General features: G+C 32.6%; 1 pseudogene; it reads right to left on the reverse strand.

Annotated features, from left to right (window-relative positions):
- Positions 1-15883: 15883 nt before the first annotated feature.
- Positions 15884-19950, reverse strand: LOC140919799 (uncharacterized; annotated as a pseudogene).
- Between the last annotated feature and the right edge of the window lie 515 nt (positions 19951-20465).

The following is a 20465-nucleotide window of genomic DNA, read 5'->3' on the forward strand; positions in this document are numbered from 1 at the left end:
CTCATTTTAATTTTCCTAATCATATTCAATTATTACAAATCAATAAAGTAACATTATAAGATAACTATATTTATAATACATAAAATATTACTTATAAAACTTATAAAATTATTTTACAATTATTTATAATAAATTTATATTTTATAAATGACTAAATTACATATGTGGTCACTTAACTTAATTTCAGGTAACGTTTTAGTCCTTTATCTTTTTTTTTTCTTCCCGATTTAGTCCTTTATTCCTAAAAATATCAAATAAAGTATGAAAATATGAGTTTATTTGAAGATTTGCGTTACGAATTTGTATTATATTGAAGAATATAATTAATTTTATGAATTTTGATTGATTTTTTTTTTTGAATTTTTGTATAAAAAATGATATCATTGTTGAAATTTTAAATAAAATAGACTCCCGATGTCACAACAACTTATTTTTTTTTTACAAACTTTTGATGAAATATATTCAATAATTTTTTTCTACAACAACTTCTCATGCTCGCAATTAAAATATCATAATATTAAAACTATTTTATAATTTATAATTTATATTATTATCAAATTATTTTATAAGTTATTTTATAATAAATTTATAAACTATTTTATAATATTATTTTATAATATTATTAATCATTTACCAATGGTAATAATTTATATTATTAGTTATTAAATTCAATAAAAAAAACAACCTAATCACTCATAAATATCGACATAAATGTTCTTTATTTAATCTTTCTTTATGAACAATTATATTATTTCACTTATGGTGAGTAATGATTTTATACGTTAAAAATTAAATTACTCATTAATGTCAATCTATTTTTTTAAGTAACATTTTATAAACTAAAAATGTATATTCTATTTGACAGAAAATACATAAATTTATTAAAAATAATCATAAAATACGAATATCTGAAAAATTATTAAAAAAGTTACTTCTAATTATTAAAATCTATCATCTATTATATATATTTAAAATAGACTCCGATGCCACAACAACTTTTTTTTTTTTACAAACTTTTGATGAAATATATTCAATAATTTTTTTTACAACAACTTCTCATGCTCACAATTAAAATATCATAATAATAAAATAAATAAATTTAGACTACACTACAATATAATTCAACATTAACATTTTTTTAAAATAAAAATATTAAATAGTAAATGATATTTATAAATTTTTACATCTTATTTTTGGGTTTGTATTTTATACGAACACAAGTGTGATAAACATGATTTTCCCCCATTTTAATTTTCCTAATCATATTCAATTATTACAAATCAATAAAGTAATATTACAAGATAACTATATTTATAATACATAAAATATTATTTATAAAATTAATTAATTAATATTCGCGCAGCGCGCGGGCCATAATCTAGTTTACAATGCTTTTTGAGCGCTTTAAACACAAGCGCTGTAAAATGTAGTGCTCCCACCTTATGTTACATGGCTTTTAAAGCGTTTTTTTTGTGAAAGCGCTGTAAAAGCCTTGCGCTTTCACATAATTAAAAGACCTATTAGAGCGCTTATTACACAAGCGCTGTAAAATCATTCCCTTTAAATAAAAATCATTTACTTTAAATAAATAAAAACAAATTTAAAACAAATTTACGAACCCTCATCTCCTCTACTCTGGGAACCCTCCTCTCCTCTACGTACTGTGCGGCCATCTACTGCTCCTCCTTTATAAAAAATTGGATACGTTGTCTCAGGTACTGTATTTATTAATTTGTTGTTGTCACTAAAACTAATAAATTGTTACATAATAAATCATATAAAATCTATTCTTTTTTGAAATTTGTTGATTTGTTCTGTTTTGAAATCAGACTTGGACCTTGGTTTCCATTTTCCAATATTAGATATGTGTACTATATATTGGTATAATGTTATCAATAGCTTATTATTTGTGTAACTGCATTTATATAGGTCATATAATATGGACCGGAAATAGATGTTTTCCAATCGATTGTCAAAAGAGTATGAAAATGGAGTGAAGGAGTTTGTTGAGTTTGCAGTGAAGAATGCAAAAGATCCAAATAGAGTCGTTTGTCCTTGTTTAAAATGTTGTTTTGGAAAACGCGTTACAACAGATGAATTGGAAGGACATTTAGTATGGCATGGAATTGATCAAAGCTATACATGTTGGATAAGACATGGTGAGAAAAAAAAGGAAACATTAATTTTGAGAATAGTTCTACATATGCTTCAACTGATTTCGATACAGATACATATGAGCCGGACCGAGTTGATGAGATTGCAAAAGCAGTTGAAGAAGATCTTCGAGATTGTCCTAAAATGTTTGAAAGTTTGTTGAGTGATGCAGAGAAAGAATTATATAATGGTTGTACTAAATTCACAAGACTGTCGGCGATATTAAAGTTGTACAACTTAAAAGCGAGTAATGGATGGGCTGATAAAAGCTTCACAAAATTATTAACACTCTTAAAAGATATGTTTCCAGATGATAATGAACTTCCCAGTCGAACCTACGAGGCTAAACGAATTTTGTGCTCTATTAGCATAAGTTACGAAAGGATTCATGTGTGTCCTAACGATTGCATTTTATTTCGAAACGAATATGAATTACTAAAGGCGTGCCCGAAATGCAATGTCTCTCGGTATAAGAAGAAATAATTTACTCCAGCAAAAGTCGTGTGGTATTTTCCTATAATACCAAGATTTAGGCGCATGTATCGCAGTGAAGAAGATTCAAAACAGTTGACATGGCATGCAAATGAAAGAATTAGAGATGGAAAGTTTCGACACCCTGCAGATTCTCCACAATGGGCAAAAATTGATCACGAGTATCCTGAATTTGGGATAGAGTCAAGAAATCTACGACTTGCACTTTCTACTGATGGAATGAATCCACATGGTCTTCAAAGCATCTCACACAGCACGTGACCTGTGATTTTGTTGATTTATAACCTACCTCCATGGTTATGTATGAAGCATAAGTTTATGATGGTGTCTCTGTTAATTTCTGGACCCAAAAGGCCGGGGAATGATATCGACATATACTTGACTCCTTTAATTGAAGATTTAAAAAATATGTGGGAGACAAGTGTGGAAGTTTATGACGGGTATAAGAAAGAATGTTTCAATTTGAGGACTATGTTGTTCGACACAATTAATTTAAAAATTATGTGGGAGACAGGTGTGGAAGTTTATGATGGGTATAGGAAATAGTGTTTCAATTTGAGGGCTATGTTGTTCGGCACAATTAATGATTTTCCAGCATATGGTAATTTATTAGGATATAGCATTAAAGGTCAGTGTGCATGTCCTATATGTGAAGAGAGTACAAATTGGATGCGGTTGAAACATTGTAAGAAGAATGTATTTCTTGGACATCGTAGATTTTTACCATATAGTCATCAGTATCGTGGATGGAGAAATGCATTCAATGGAAAATTAGAGGAATGATATCGACGTATACTTGACTCCTTTAATTGAAGATTTAAAAATTCTGTGGGAGACAGGTGTGGAAGTTTATGATGGGTATAGGAAATAGTGTTTCAATTTGAGGGCTATGTTGTTCGGCACAATTAATGATTTTCCAGCATATGGTAATTTATCAGGATATAGCATTAAAGGTCAGTGTGCATGTCCTATATGTGAAGAGAGTACAAATTGGATGCGGTTGAAACATTGTAAGAAGAATGTGTTTCTTGGACATCGTAGATTTTTACCTTATAGTCATCAGTATCGTGGGTGGAGAAATGCATTCAATGGAAAATCAGAGGAAGGTAAAGCTCCTTTAGCACCGACTGGATATCAAATACTTGAAAAAGTACAAGGTTTGACCAATAAATTTGGCAAACCTTTTGCGGGAGAGCTGGTGAAAACTGGGTGGAAGAAAAAGTCAATTTTCTTTGAATTGCCATATTGGAAGTCATTGTATGTAAGACATTTCCTCGATGTGATGCATATTGAAAAAAATGTATTTGAAAGTGTTATTGGTACGTTACTCAATGTTCCAGGAAAGTCTAAAGATGGCGTCAATGCAAGATTGGACTTGGTCGATATGGGAATAAGAAATGAACTGGCTCCAGTAAAGAAAGGAAATCGCACATATCTACCTCCAGCCGCTCATACTCTATCTAGAAAGGAAAAAATTGTTTTATGTAAATTTCTACACGAAGTTAAAGTTCCAGAAGGATACTCTTCAAACATTAAAAATTTAGTTTGTATGAAAGACCTCAAGTTAAAAGGTTTGAAGACCCATGATTGTCATATTCTAATGGAGCATTTGCTACCAATAGGTATACCTTCCATTTTACCTGAAAAAGTTCGACGAGCCATAACTAAATTATGTTTCTTGTTCAGGGAAATTTGTAGTAAAGTGATCGATCCTCAGAAATTACCGACATTGCAGAGGGAAATTGTTGTTACTTTGTGTGAGCTTGAAATGTATTTCCCACCATCGTTTTTTGATATAATGGTTCACCTTACTGTTCATCTGGTTAAGGAGACACAACTTTGTGGGCCAGCTTATATGAGATGGATGTATCCGATAGAACGATATATGAAAATATTAAAAGGGTACGTAAAAAGTAGAAGTCGACCAGAAGGTTGTTTTGCTGAACGGTACATTGTCGAAGAAGCTGCTGAATTTTGTACTGAATATCTGTCCAATGTTGAATCCATAGGGCTTCCCATGTCTTGTCATTCGAGACGAATATCAGGAGAAGGGATAATTGGAAATAGACTAATGACTATATCAAGGACAGAATGAGAGCAGATACAATTGTATGTTCTGCACAATGATGATGAGGTTCAACCGTATGTTACAATACACATGGATCAGTTATCTAGTTTGAACATGAATAGGAATCAAAATTGGATAAATCGAGAGCACAATCAAAGTTTTATAACATGGTTAAATAATCACATAAAGTCAAAGTTTGATATAGACCCCACATCAATTTCACAGAGATTGAGATGGCTAGCAAATGGTCCGAGTTTACATGTCTTTTTGTACATCGGTTATGTAATTAATGGCTACACATTTTATATCAAAGAACAAGATGATCGAACCACTATGCAAAATAGCAGAGTCACTCTCGTAGCTGAAGCGATGCATGTCTCAAGTGCAAAAGACAAAAACCCAATATATGCAAATCTATCATATTTTGGGCTTATCGAGCGATATGGGAGTTAGACTACACAATGTTTCGTGTGCCCATATTTGGTTGCAAGTGGGTCGATAATAAAAATGGCGTTCGAATTGATGAGTCAGGGTTCTTGCTTGTCGATTTTAATAAGGTGGGATACAAAGATGAGCCTTTTATTTTAGCGTCACAAGCTCAACAAGTGTTTTATGTCACTGATCCTGCTGATGATAAATGGTATCTTGTCTTATCGACCAATAAAATAAGTGATGATAACAATAATGATGAAGATGTTGGTAATGATCTTTTATTTGCAACATCACAACCACATGAAATTGATTCAACTGATGATGGTTTATATCTTAGAGATGATCATGATGAGGGAATTTGGATTAATCCATCGTTTCGTATCATTAATGGACAAACAAATGTGAATCCCACCAGGAAAAAAGGAAAGGCATCTTAATGTGTTTAATTGTTTTATATAAGCCATGTAATTTGAACTGAGTTCATGTAATTTAATTGTTTGATCTGTCAGAATTGAACATTTTAGTATTTAGCTTGAATTGTATTTGATTTTCTGTTTATACTTATTTTCTGCTTATATTTAGCTTGATCTTAGTGTACATTTTATACTAAGTTCATGTAATTTAAGTGTTTGACCTGCCAGAACTGATTTTCTGCTTATATTGAACTTGAAAAAGCTTTGTTTGAGTACTGGAAATTTTTCTTGAACTTTAACTGATCATCCCAATATGATCTGATCATGTAATTTAGCCTTGATATATATAGGTAGTTAAATAATTATTTGGAAAAAAAATAATCCAAATATAGGTATTTTACTAATTATATATATAGGTATTTAACTAATTATATTGTAATTTACAAAAATTAATTTAACAAAAACTAAAAAGAATATAAAAAGCGCTATAAAAAGCCTTAAAAAAAATAAGGAGGTCACATAGCGCTTGCACATAATAAAAAAACTTTTTTAAAAATAAAATAAGAAGGTCTTTTACAACGCTTTTTTAAAAAAGCGCTGTAGTAGGGTTTTATATATAACATGTAAAAGGGTCACATATCACTTGCACATAATAAAACAAAGAAGCCTTTTAAAGCGCTTTGTGGAAAAGCGCTGTAAAAAGCTTTTTAAAAAATAAAATAAGGAGGTCTTTTACAACGCTTTTTTAAAAAAGCGTTGTAGTAGGGTTTTATAAATAACATGTAAAAGGGTCACATAGCGCTTGCACATAATAAAACAAAGAAGCTTTTTAAAGCGCTTTGTGGAAAAACGCTGTAATAAGCTTTTTAAAAAATAAAATAAGAATGTATTTTACAGCGCTTTTGTAAAAAAACACTGTAGTAGGGTTTTATATATAACATGTAAAAGGGTCACATAACGCTTGCACATAATAAAACAAAGAAGCCTTTTAAAGCGCTATGTGGAAAAGCCCTGTAAAATGTTGCTTGCACATAATAAACACAAAAAGCCTTTTAAAGTGCTTTGTGGAAAAGCGTTGTAAAAGGCTTTAAAAAAAATAAAATAAGGAGGTCTTTTATAGCGTTTTTAAAAAAAATGTTGTAGTAGGGTTTTATATATAACAGTAACCGCTTCAATTTCCTCTTCATTACATAAACTTCATATACGCTTGTTTCCTCCTCCTCTTCATTCTCCTTCTCATTGCGAACCCTACGAACAATATTGCATTGTTACTAACCCTTATTACGTAAACTTCGTACACTTGTTTCCTCTTCATTCTCCATTACGAACCATCTTTTTCTGCGAACCCTACTCTCCATTACGTAAACTTCATATGCTCGTTTCTACGAACCCTACTCTCCTACGAAGCGTTCGTATTTCTGCGTTGTTCTTCTTTGCTCGTATTTCTGCGTCGTAACCCTACTGTTCTTCTGTTTTTCAGGCATTGTATTTATTAATTTTTTTTTGTTACTAAAATGCATGTTGAACTTATACTGCTACGTACTTAGACTACTGCATGTTGAACTTGTTGAAGTTATACTAAACTGCATATTGAACTTGTTGTAGATAAATGGATACCAACAAGGATTTAGATCGTCAAAATGGGGAAGTTGTCAACCCCAAGACTTATGAAAATGAAGTCAAACATGGTGCAACAATCATGCAAAATGTCATAAAAGCAGGGAGTAGTGGCATAAAATTTGAGGTATAATATACTCTGTTTGCTGTTTATTTTTTTATCTTTTTTGAAAGCATATACTTACTATATGAGTTTATTAGGTTGGATGGAATGAGAGTGGTCAACCAATTGACCCCAACAGTTCCATGTTTGTAAGTTATATTGAGGCTGTTGTTCGTCAGAATATCCCCATCAAAATTGACGATTGGAGAGATAAGGGGTTGAAGGATGCGAAAGATATACTGTGGGCTGATATACAAGTAACTTTTTTGATCCACTTTTTTGTTACTTATTATTTTTTCCATTGAAATACTTTACTCAAACTATATCTTTATTTCGTTTACATACTGCTTTTGCTGTTGACGAGGTGAGAAAGGCTTATGTGTTGAGAGTTGCCGGGAAAATACACCGGGGTTTTAGATGTCACCTCTCAAATTGCTATCTAAAAGATCGTGAAGGAAATATGAATGCTGAAGCTCCAAAAATATATAAACATTATATATCAAATGAAGAATGGAGCGCATTTGTAGCAAAACGTTCAGACCCCGCGTTTGTGGTAAGTGATTAATTTATTAGCATTTGTGTTTTATTATTCATATTCATAGCGTATTTTAAATTTTTACACGATTGTTATTTTTTTTATATAGAATATAAGTAAGGCAAATCACGAGAGGGAAAAAAATCTGACGTACCCATACAAAAAATCTCGTATGGGATATGCACGTCTAGAGCAAAAACTTGTAAGTAATTAAACATCACTTTTATATAATGTGGTACATTATAAACTATAGTTTCTAACTAATATTTTGTTTATGATCTTAACGAGTAGCTACAAGACACCCAATCCGATCAACCGTTGGGTCGTTATATCTTGTGGAAGGAAGCTCGTGTAAATAAAGATGGAGTGCTTGTTAACGAAAATGTTCAAAAAGTAATAGAACTTTGTGTAAGTATATTATCACTTTATTTTTTCTAATATTGTATTTTAAAAATGATATTGAACTTATCTTTTTAATCCTACGTGTATTTTAGGAGAATCTTGAACAAAGTTCAGAAAATCAAGCGGACAACAAAGCTAGTTGCAGGGACATTCTCGGTAAAGTGTTTAATGTTCCTGAATATTCCGGTCGCGTGAGGGGGAAATGATTTGGCGTAACTCCTAAAAGCTATTTTTCACAAGAGAAGCTCCAAAATCCATCTAATGAGGATGTATTAGAGAAGCTCAAATTCCTAACAGAGCAAGTGACACTCTTGGTGAAGACGAATAAAGACAAGCAACTTCCGGCTCAGCTCCAATATGAAATACAAATGGAGAGTGAAAACGCGAGTTGCAACATTGGTCTCAAAAGTCTTCCCGGTGAAATTAATTACTTAATAAAATAAGAAATTCATTCAACCTAATTGTTTCACATACTTATGTATTAACCATTGATTTAGGGTGTCACTCCTTGCGTGTTGTACTTATCCTCCCTTACTCATCGCAAGGTCGGAAAAGGAACATTGTACAATACTTTGGGAGAATTATTGCACAACACACCGATCCCTACGGGCCATGTCAAAGTATCACCAGTTATTGCTTTGGAACCAAATGCATCGTTGCCTATACCAGATGACGATGCATGTATGAATTATTTGGGCGAAGCAATTGGTAGTTACGTGGCATGGCCCACACATCTTGTTGCCCTTAATAAGGTATGTTTAATTAATTGAAATGTTTGTTTAATTTATATGTATATTTAATTGCACGATATATAATTATGATTGATTATATTTAATTGCTGATTTTTTTCCGCTGTTAACTTTAATTTTACATTTATTTAGATTCAGAAAAAGTATAAAGGGAATGATAAGAAGATTCCTAGAAACGAGTCAGTCACATCGCTAGAAAAGGTTTGTCACATTTATTCTGTAAGGTTTGTTATTTTTTCAGATTCAATACACTAAAAAACTAATTAACCTCATTTTTTCAGATTCAATCTAATAAACCACCTGCACAGCAAACCAGCTGCCAGAATAAACCAGCTGCCGCACCACAACTGGATGTTCGTGGTAAAAATAAAGCCGACAAAGTTGCAGCTCAAAAATTGGATCGGGGAAATAAAGCTGCCAAAGTTGCTGCTCAAAAACTGGATCGAGGAAAATCAGTTGCTGCTCCTGCTCCTAAAATAAGTCATCCATGCCTTGCTCGATATGGGTCGTGTCTTGACATAAAGGTAAAAATGCAGCAACAACGATTCACGCATCATAAGCATGGATAAAGCTATATTCGGAGATGAGTATGAAGAACTACTTGAAAGGAGCACATATACGAACTTCTCAACCATAAGGAGCTGAGTGCTACTGTCATCAACTTATACATTAGGTAAAAATTACTTTTAATTGCATTTATTGGTAATTAATTTAATTTATTGATAATTAATTTAATTTAAAATTTTCATTGAAGGTTTTTGTATGAGAAGTTGGTGTGCACGCGCAGATTGTCAAATAGATTTTCATTCTTGTCTCCGCATAAGCTTTCGATGTTTAAACTCGATCCAGTGAATGTAAAGAAATACGTTGTAGATATCCTATTAAGAAATAAAGAGAAGGATAAGTTGTTCCTTGCACCATATAATTCAGGGTACGTAATTATATATTCTTTATTTATATATTTTTTTATTTATGAGATCTTAATTTATTAGGTGTATAAACAAAATTGCAAACCAAATTTTTGTTGTTGTAGGGCACATTGGGTGCTATTTGCAATCCATGCGACATCTGAAGTTATATACTATTTAGATCCCTTGCACGACGATTACAACAATCACTCCGATATAACGACTATGTTTGACATGTAAGTAATATTCGTTTATTTCTTACATATATATATAAATAATGTGTTTGTTAATGCTATAATAATCACATTTATTTATTCGATAATGCTTTACAAGTTTTTCGAGCTCAAAGAGGTGCTACAGTGTCGAAGCAAAAGTCAAAGAACATCACATGGATTCCAATAAAGGTTTGAAATATATGCCTTTAAAATTTCATTTACAATCAATGCACAAATATTTATTGACTTATATGTTTTATTTTATAGTGCCCTCGTCAAACTAACAACATCGACTGTGGGTATTATATACTGCAATTCATGAAAGAGATTGTTGATATGAATCAAACTATAACCCCAAGAACCGTACGGTATTTTCATTATTTGATTTTCATATATAAACTATGTATATATTTGATTCTAACTTATTTATGTTCAATTTTTATATCGCACAGTACTTTGACAATTCCAGTCCAACATACTCTGAAAAAGATCTAATTGAAATAAAGGAAGACTAGTGTCAGTATGTGATTGAAATGAAAATTATTTGATTTGCTGGGAAATGACATGCTGCAAGGGATAGTTATATGAATATATGGTAGCTAAGTTCTGTGTAGTTCTGATAGTTATATGTATATGAATAGGGCACATTTGTAAAGTTGTGAATATGTAGTTATATGAATATGTATATAGTTCTGTGTTGTTGTCAATATGTGAATATGTATATGAATATGTTGTTAACTGATTGTGTAAATATTTTATAATGCTTTTTCATTTTAAAAAGCGTTGTTGTATCTTTTTACAGCGCTAGATACTACAACGCTTATTTTTTTTGAAAAAGCGCTGTAAATAGCTTAAAAAAAGCGCTGTAAAATGCGTTTTTTTCGCATAGTGCCAAAAGAGTTAACTAAGCTGAAGTCACAGTTAGAAGAGCTACTAACGAAGTGATGATGACCTAAAATGAGGTAATTAGAAGGAAAAACAGAATATTTTAAGTCAAGACTTCATAATTGTTTTTAGTTTTATTTGTGTTTAATTTGAATTATAATAATTTTAGTTAAATGGTATAAGTCCAATATGGGTATAGAGAATTGAATTTAGACCCATTTTAGTTATAAGGTAAATTCTTTTTTAAATACCTTGTAAATGTCTCATTTTGGATAATTTTGAAAAGAATTAGAATTTCTTTGTGATTGAGAGGTTGATCCGCTGTCGCACACGGGTCAAATACAATTGATAAAATGTAAATAGAGGTAATAACTCGAACCGTTTCGGAAGAATTTCTGATATAATAATAATAATAATCGATTTGAAAATTGAATTTAAAAAGGGTTTTTTAGATTTTTGATTTTAACAGGTGAGCAAAACGATTAATCCACTTATTCGAGTTTCAGACCTATCACAGATTCTATCAATGAGTTTAATTTATAATTTGTGATTCTATTCTTATTTGATTATAGAATTGATCAAACAAGTGTAATCAATCATATGTGAATTTGGTTTCTTTGATTGGATTAAGGATCACAATCATCAAAATATTACAATTAACGATCAAGCGTCGTAAACTTATAATTTTGTTAAATTAGAAACCGAAACCAAATTCTGTCGAATAAATTTAATCAATCCTATTGAAATTCAATTTAAGCAATTAAAATATCAATATAATCAAATAAACAAGAATAGAATCACTAATCGAAATTGACAGTGTAACTTGAATCTCAAGGTGTTGATAAAAATCTGAACTCGTGAATTAATCTTATAAAATTAGCCTTCCAAGAAATTAAAATAAAACTGTTTATTTTTTGTAGCAATTTGAATCCTCATTTTTTCATCCTTTTTAGAAAAGAAACAAAACTGCCAATACATAGTACTTGATATTGGGCTTTAGGGTTTAAAAACAAGTGACCCGCTAATTAAAATTATTACAAAAGTCCAGATTACGAAATCTTCAATTTAAGCCCAGTAAAGTTTGAAATTGGTCTTTTCTTCCGACACAAAAGTTGTAGCTCAGATTTTTATCTTTCCAACGTCTACTCATATGCACCAATCCAATATCCAGAGCTCAAGTTATGACCTACATAGCGAGAAAGAGTCAAAATACAAATAATAAAATTAAAATGCAAATAATAAAATTATAATTCAAATTCGACCCAAAATTTAGAAACAAGCTAAAAATATTAATCTAAGCTATAAAGAGTTTTTAAAATACCAAACTAAAAAGCTAAAAACATGTGGCCAAATGCTATGATCAAATTCTCCCACACTTAAACTTTTGCACTCCGAGCAAAACAATGCATGTGATTCCAAATATTTTTATGAATGCAAAGTGGTGAGAGAAAAAATATTTCTAGCTTAAGGCAATAGTGAATAGTTTTGTTATCACAACCAAGGCAAACAAGAGAATAAGTTAACTAAAGAATGCATCATAAGTGATAGAGTCCTCCCAAGATATAAAATTCTCTCAAAGTGTTTGGGCTATTGTTTACATTCAAAGCAAATCATGAAAGCTAGCACTACCATAGGCTTGACAAGCTTCTATAATCTATATTTGAAACACATGTATATAATGATCAAAAGGTATTTATTTAGGTTGTAACGTGGCCAAGGTAAGGGTGAGATAATCCTAAGGAGACTAGGGCTGAAAATCAAAGAGGATAAAGGAGTAATGATTAAGAAAGAAAAACAACATTAAGAAGTAACTCAACAAAACATCATTGACTTTTATTGTTACACTCTCTTTGCTCACAACACAACCATTTTTCCTCATATATATATATATATATATATATTTCATAACCATCAAATTTAAACAAACAAGTTGAACACCCCTACACTTATGTAATGAAAGACTCCTTTATCCCTAAAGATTGGGTCAATTCATTGTATTTCACTTTTAGGCATGTAATGAGCTATATAACAAAAAATGAGGTAATTAGGCTCAAATGGGCTTAAACAAATGGATAATTGTAGGGTAGACTTATTTGGCTAGTAGCTTAATCAAAACCAAATGCCTAGATCATTTCAATATATGCATGCGGACAAGAGTCAAGTCAAGTCAAATTCTAGCGCAACTAGCAATCATGAGTGAGATAATACACAAGAAAAAAAGATGGAAAAAATGTATTTCATTCATAATAAGGCTAAAAAATCTCACAAAGGTTAATGACTTATCACAAATGATACACGATTTAGCATTTTAATCCAATTTATTTTACCAAGAATGCAAAAATACTATCCAATCACGCCAGTCCAAACAAACTCTCAACATTTACAACCATATAATCTGATGAAAAAGCATGCAATGCAATGTCCATTTTTATTTATTTTTTATTGTTTTTATTTTTATTTTTTTTTGAAATATAACAAATAAAATCCTAAATAATACCCCACACTTAAATTATACATTGTCCTCAATAAAAGTAACAAGTATAAAATAAGAGTAAGGAAAGGGAGCTCCCTGTTTAAACTTCAGTGTAGGTGAGCTTTTCCAAGGAGAGTTCTTCTATGGTAGCATCTTCAAGCACATAGCTCTCATGGAATAGCTTGAGGCGTTGTCCATTTACTTTGAACATTTTCTCAGTGTTTTCACTTTTTATTTACACAAATACAAGTTGATAAGGGGACATTCCTATTGGTGTTTTGTAGGATGTTCTATGAGCTCAAAGAGCTTCTTCAAGTCGGTGGCTCCAGTCTTTCCTGTTTGGCTGCACCACCTTTTCTAAGATCTGTTTGATTTCCCTATTTGAGACTTTAGCTTGCCCATTAGTCTGGGGGTGATAAGGTGTAGAAACTCTGTGCACAACCCCATACTTCCGAAGCAAAGCGTCCATGCTGCGGTTGCAAAAATGAGTGCCTTGATCACTTATGATGGCTCGGGGTATTCCAAACCTGCAAAAAATATTTGATCTGATAAAACCTGCAACAACTTTAGAATCATTAGTCCTAGTGAGTATTGCTTCCACCCACTTCGAAACATAAACAACAGCTAGTAAAATATAGACATAACCAAAAGATACAGGAAAAATGCCCATAAAGTCAATTCCCCACACATCAAATACTTCACAGAAAAGCATAGGTTGCTGAGGCATCTCACTCCTAAGAGTGATTGTTGTTCCTGCTATTTGACATTGTTCATAAGTTTTGTAAGTCTCAAAAGCATCTTTAAACAAAGTGGGCCAAAAGAAACCCGAGTTTAAGATTTTTCTTGCTGTCCGTTGATGACCAAAATGTCCTCCAATTTGAGAGGCATGACAAAATTGAAGAATGGATTGAGCCTCATCGTGGGAAACACATCGCCTAATCACCTGGTCCCTACAGAACTTCCACATATATGGATCATCCACACATAGTATTTGGAATCACTTTTAAGTTTGTTTATTTGTGTTCGGGATGCATCTGCGGGAAAGACTCCAACAACTAGATAGTTAACTAAATCAGCAAACCAATGAGTTACCTCACGCAACTGTAGCAGTTGCTCATCAGGGAAGTCATCTTGAATGGGGATGGGGTCCTCATCCATTTCTATTCTGCTCAAATGATCTGCCACCAAATTTTCAGCTCCACTTTTATCTTTAATCTCTAAATCAAATTCTTGGAGTAACAACATCCACCGGATCAATCTCGGTTTTGCTTTTGGTTTCTTCAACAAGAACTTCAAAGCTGCATGGTCAGTAAAAACAACTACCTTCGAACCTAACAAATATGATCCAAACTTATCAAGTGCAAAAACAATAACTAAAAGTTCCTTTTCAGTGGTAATATAATTAGCATGTGCAGAATCTAAAGTCCTAGAAGAATAATAAATAACATGGGCAGCCTTACCAACCCTTTGTACCAGGATTGCTCCCACGTCATAGTTAGATGCATCACACATAATTTCAAAAGGGATGGTCCAATTGGGTGGCTGAATTATGGGAGTAGAGGTTAGTGTTGCCTTTAAGAAATCAAACGCCTTCTTGCATTTGTCATCGAAGGTGAAACTGGCATCTTTTTGCAGCAAATTTGACAGTGGAAGAGATATCTTGCTGAAATCCTTGATAAATCGCCTGTAAAAACCTGCATGGCAAAGAAAAGAACGAATCTCGCGGATGCAAGATGGGTAAGACAAATTAGAAATCACATCAATTTTGGCAGGATCCACTTCAATCCCATTTTTAGAGATCACATGTCCCAAAACTATGCCTTGTTCAACCATAAAATGACATTTTTCGTAATTCATCACAAGGTTAGTTTTAATATATCTATGCAAAACTCTATCTAAATTGTTCAAGCATGCATCAAATGAGGAACCATACACAATAAAATCATCCATGAAAACTTCAATACAATTTTCTATCAAGTCAGAGAAAATACTAATCATGCAACGTTGGAAAGTGCCAGGAGCATTGCATAGGCCAAAAGGCATCCTCCTGTAGGCAAATGTGCCAAAAGGACAGGTGAACGTAGTCTTTTCTTAGTCCTCTAGTGCAATATGGATATGAAAATAACCATAAAAACCATCAAGAAAACAATAATGCGACTTACCAGCCAACCAGTCAAGCATCTGATCAATGAATGGTAAAGGAAAATGATATTTTCTAGTTACCTGGTTTAGTCTCCTGTAATCGATGCATACCCTCCAGTTGTTCTGCACTCGTGTGGGAATAAGTTTATTATTTTCATTTTTAACCACTGTGAGTCCAATTTTCTTTGGGACTACCTGCACCAGACTCACCCATTGACAATCAGATATGGGGTATATAATGTCTGCTTGCAAGAGCTCGATCACTTCCTTTTTTACGACATCCAGAATTAATGGGTTAAGTCGCCTTTGAGGCTGTCTGACTGGTTTTACCCCGTCCTCTAGTAGTATCCTATGCTTACACATGGATGGACTAATACCAAGAATATCAGCCAAGGTCCATCCGATTGCCTTCCTGTGTTTTCTCAAAATCTGCAACAGCTTCTCTTCCTGTTCATCTTCAAGTTTGGCTGAAATAATCACAGGTAACTTGCCACTTCCTTCTAAATAACCATATTTCAAATATTCAGGAAGTGGTTTAAGCTCTATAGTCGGTGGTTGTTCAATGGAAGGTACAACACCAGTGGCCGAAGCTAAGTCTTGCAAAATCAATTATGTTAGTAGAAATATCGATATCAACACAATGATTAACTTGCAAGACAGCTTCGATCTCAGCACACACAAAGCACAATTGAGTATCTGTACAGAATTCACAAGTATAAGTGTCATCAACCAAATCATCAAGCAATTCAATTTGAAAAATACAATGCTCTTCCACGGGGTGTTTCATAGCATCAAAGATGTTAAATTTTACAATGCTATCACCAAATTCCATGGATAGAGTTCCAGCATGCACATCAATTTTTGTTCTAGCAGTTTTCAAGAATGGTCTGCCTAAGATGATAGGCGCCCTATTGGACTTATTCTCTCCCTTCATGTCCAGAATGTAAAAATCTGCAGGAAATATCAATTCATTAACTCAAACAAGTACATCCTTCACAAGTCCAGCGGGACGAGCATTGCTCTTGTTTGTCAATTGAATGGTAACACGTGTACTCTGTAAAGGTCCAAGAGCAAGAGAGTTAAAAATAGATGTAGGCATAACATTAATGGAAGCTCCTAAATCTAACATATCTTTTCAAATTGACTATTGCCTATGGTACATGGAATGGAAAAAGTTTCTGGATCTTTGCATTTATGAGGCATAGGCTGAATGAGGGCTGAAATATTTACCCCCATGTTTACTCTTTCATTACCTTTTAATCTTCTCTTGTGTGTGCACAAATCTTTTAAAAAATTTGCATATCTTGGAATCTGTTTAATTGCTTCAAGGAGGGGAATGTTCACTTCCACCTTCCTAAATGTATCCAGGATCTCGTTGTCTCTATCTGCCTCGTCCATTTTTTTAGTCTTCACCGCCCTTTGAGGAAAAGGAAGTGGTATATTTTACTCAACATCAACAATTTTAGATATCAAAGTATCCTCAACAACCTCGTTATTTTTCACTACAGTTTCAGGTACCTTTGGTATTTCAAAACCTTTCCCAGACCTCAATGTAATTGAACTAACATTGGGAGCATTTGGATTTACTACTAACTATGCAGACAATTGGTTTGACCCCTAAGTCTGCAATTGATTGATTGAAGTGGCTAGCTGACCAATCTTTGTTTCCAAATTTTGAATGGTGGAATATGTTCTTTGTTGAAATTGGAGATTCTGGACACCCATTTGTTTAACGAGGTCCTCTAATGAAGGTGCATTGTTCTGCTGTTGAGGAATATTTTGATGCTGCTGCTGCCTAGGTTGCTGTTGTGCAGATGAATTCTCCTATCTCAAGTTGGGATGGTTTTTCCAACCAGGATTGTACCTGTTAGATGATAGATCATATTTGGCTTGAGGATTGTATATATTTGCTGCATATGCTTGAGGAGCATCAGCAATTGGATCTTCTTGCAATGTAGGACATGAATCTGAATGATGCTCTAGAGAAGTGCAAATACCACATACCACCGCTTGGGTTTTACCTATTGTCAATTTTTTTACTAAAGATGTAAGCTCATCAAGTTTTCCTTCTAAATTCTTGTGGGAAGAAGCTTGAACTTCATTCACACCCATTGTCAATATTGTTGAATTGCTTGTAGTTGTAAACTGTTGAGAATTAATGGACATGTTCTCAATCAAAGCCCTTGCCGCTTCTGGGGTCTTATCGAGAAGTACTCCTCCACTAGCAGCATTCAAAATGCTTCTATCCATATGTAGCAAGCCTTCATAAAAATATTGAATGAGCAATTGTTCAGAAATCTGGTGATGAGAACAGCTTGACACTAATTTCTTGAATCTCTCCCAATACTCATGTAATGATTCCCTGTCAAACTGCCTGATGCCACATATTTCTTTTTTGATTGAAGTAGCTCTTGAGGCAGGGAAGAATTTTTCTAGTAACAATATCTTGAGATCATTCCAACTTGTAACAGAACCTGGTTGAAGGTAGTATAACCAGTCCTTGGTAGCATCTTGGAGTGAACCTGGGAAGGCTCTCAGCTTAATATGGTCGTATGTGACTCATTGAGGCTTCATGGTAGAACACACAATATGTAATTTCTTCAAGTGTTTGTGGGGATCCTCAGCTGCAAGACCATTAAAATTTGGAAGAAAGTGTGTTAAACCAGATTTAAGTTCAAATGGTATAGTAACTTCAGGATATGTGATACATAATGCATTATAATTGACATTAGGTGCAACAAGTTGTCTTAAGGTTCTATTATTCGCATCAACCATATTTTGCAACAAGTTGTCAATTTTAGTATCTGACTCTAAATCATTAACACTAGCAGCTCTATTAAGTCTACGACGTAAATGAATTGTCTTATCTATTTCAGGTTCAAGAGAATGAAGATTCACATAACTAGCCCTAGTCATGCAACATCATAACAATGCAATGCAAAATAACAATTCTAAAAATTCCAACAATGTCTCGAATGCTAAAATGGAAGTGGAAAATCAAAAATCCTATCAAATAAAATCCAAAAACTATAAAACTACCACCAAAAATTTCTAAAAATCAAATAAAGGCAACAATTTCCTTGATTTTTTTCTTCTGATTTTCTGGCGAAATTTCGGAGCAATCCAATACAGTCGCCTGGAAATAGGGCTAATATTATTATCAGAGAGTCCCCGACAATGACGCCAATTTGATTCGTTGTCGCACACGGGTCAAATACAATTGATAAAATATAAATAGAGGTAATAACTCGAATCGTTTCACAAGGATTTCTGATATAATAATAATAACCGAATTGAAAATTAAAATTAAAAAAGGGTTTTTTAGATTTTTTATTTAACAGGTGAGCAAAACGATTAATCCACTTATTCAGGTTTCAGACCTATCACAGAATCTACCAATGAGTTTAATTTCTAATTTGTGATTCTATTCTTATTTGACTATAGAATTGATCAAACAAGCGTAATCAATCCTATGTTAATTTGGTTTCTTTGATTGAAATAAGCATCACAATCATCAAAATATTACAATTTACGATCAAGCGTCGCAAAATTATAATTTTGTTAAATTAAAAACCGAAATCAAATTCTGTCAAATAAATTTAATCAATCCTATTGAAATTCAATTTAAGCAACCAAAATATCAATATAATCAAATAAAAGAATAGAATCATGAATTGAAATTGACAGTGTAACCTGAATCTCAAGGTGTTGATGAAACTCTGAACTCGTGGATTAATCTTATAAAATTAGCCTTCCATGAAATTAAAATAAAACTGTTTATTTCCTGTAGCAATTTGAATCCTCATTTTTCCATCCTTTTTAGAAAAGAAACAAAATTGCCAATATATAGTACTTGATATTTGGCTTTAGGGTTTAGGGTTTAAAAACAAGTGACCCGCTAATTAAAACTATTACAAAAGTCCAAATTACGAAATCTGAAAATTAGGCCCAGTAAAGTTCAGAACTGGTCTTTTCTTCCAACACAAAAGTTGTAGCTCAAATTTTTATCTTTCCAACGCCTGCTCATATGCGTCAATCCGATATCCATAGCTCAATGTATGACCTGCATAGCGAGAAATAGTCAAAATACAAATAATAAAATCAAAATACAAATAATAAAATTATAATTCAAATTCGACCCAAAGTTTAGAAACAAGCTAAAAATATTAATCTAAACTATAAAGAGCTTATAAAATACCAAACTAAAAAGCTAAAAACATGTGCCCAAATGCTATGATCAGAGGTGTTTCCTCTTTGAGTTCTTGGATTAGAACTTGCTTGAATCTTATCAATGAATTCCTTACCATTGTTGCGATTCCATATTGACTTATCAATCATCTTTGATTGTGGCGCCTTCTTCATCTTCTCAATCTAACTCATCTTTGTTTGTTTCTTTTCCATTTTATTTTACCACTTTATCTTTAAAAGAAGACTGCATTTCATCTTCTTCATTTGCAATTGCTTAATCTAAAATTTCACTTGGAAATTTGTTTTTGATGTTATTTCTTCAATACAAGCCCGATTTTGGAATTCAAAAGTCTAAATTGATTATAAAAATGATAAGCATTCAAAGATTTAGAGAAATAAAATATAAAATAAAAGTGCTGAAAAAAAAGTGATTTTGCACAAAAACACTTTTGAAAAAAAAGACATTTTGCAAAAAATAAAAATAAAAAAATTCCAGTGTTGTTCTTAATGAAACATCAAACATTTTGATAGAACACTGCAAATTAAGAGGAACGAGGGCCCAAAGAGTGGGGCCCACTCAACCAAGTCACACACTTCACACACATATTTAGTTTCTAGAATGATGGATGGAGGGAATACAAGCTAGTAACAATGTCTCTTATTCTACTGATATTCCATTAAAGAGGGGA

The sequence above is a fragment of the Cicer arietinum genome, chromosome 3 (genome assembly GCF_000331145.2).
Source record: "Cicer arietinum cultivar CDC Frontier isolate Library 1 chromosome 3, Cicar.CDCFrontier_v2.0, whole genome shotgun sequence".
Classification (NCBI taxonomy): domain Eukaryota; kingdom Viridiplantae; phylum Streptophyta; class Magnoliopsida; order Fabales; family Fabaceae; genus Cicer; species Cicer arietinum.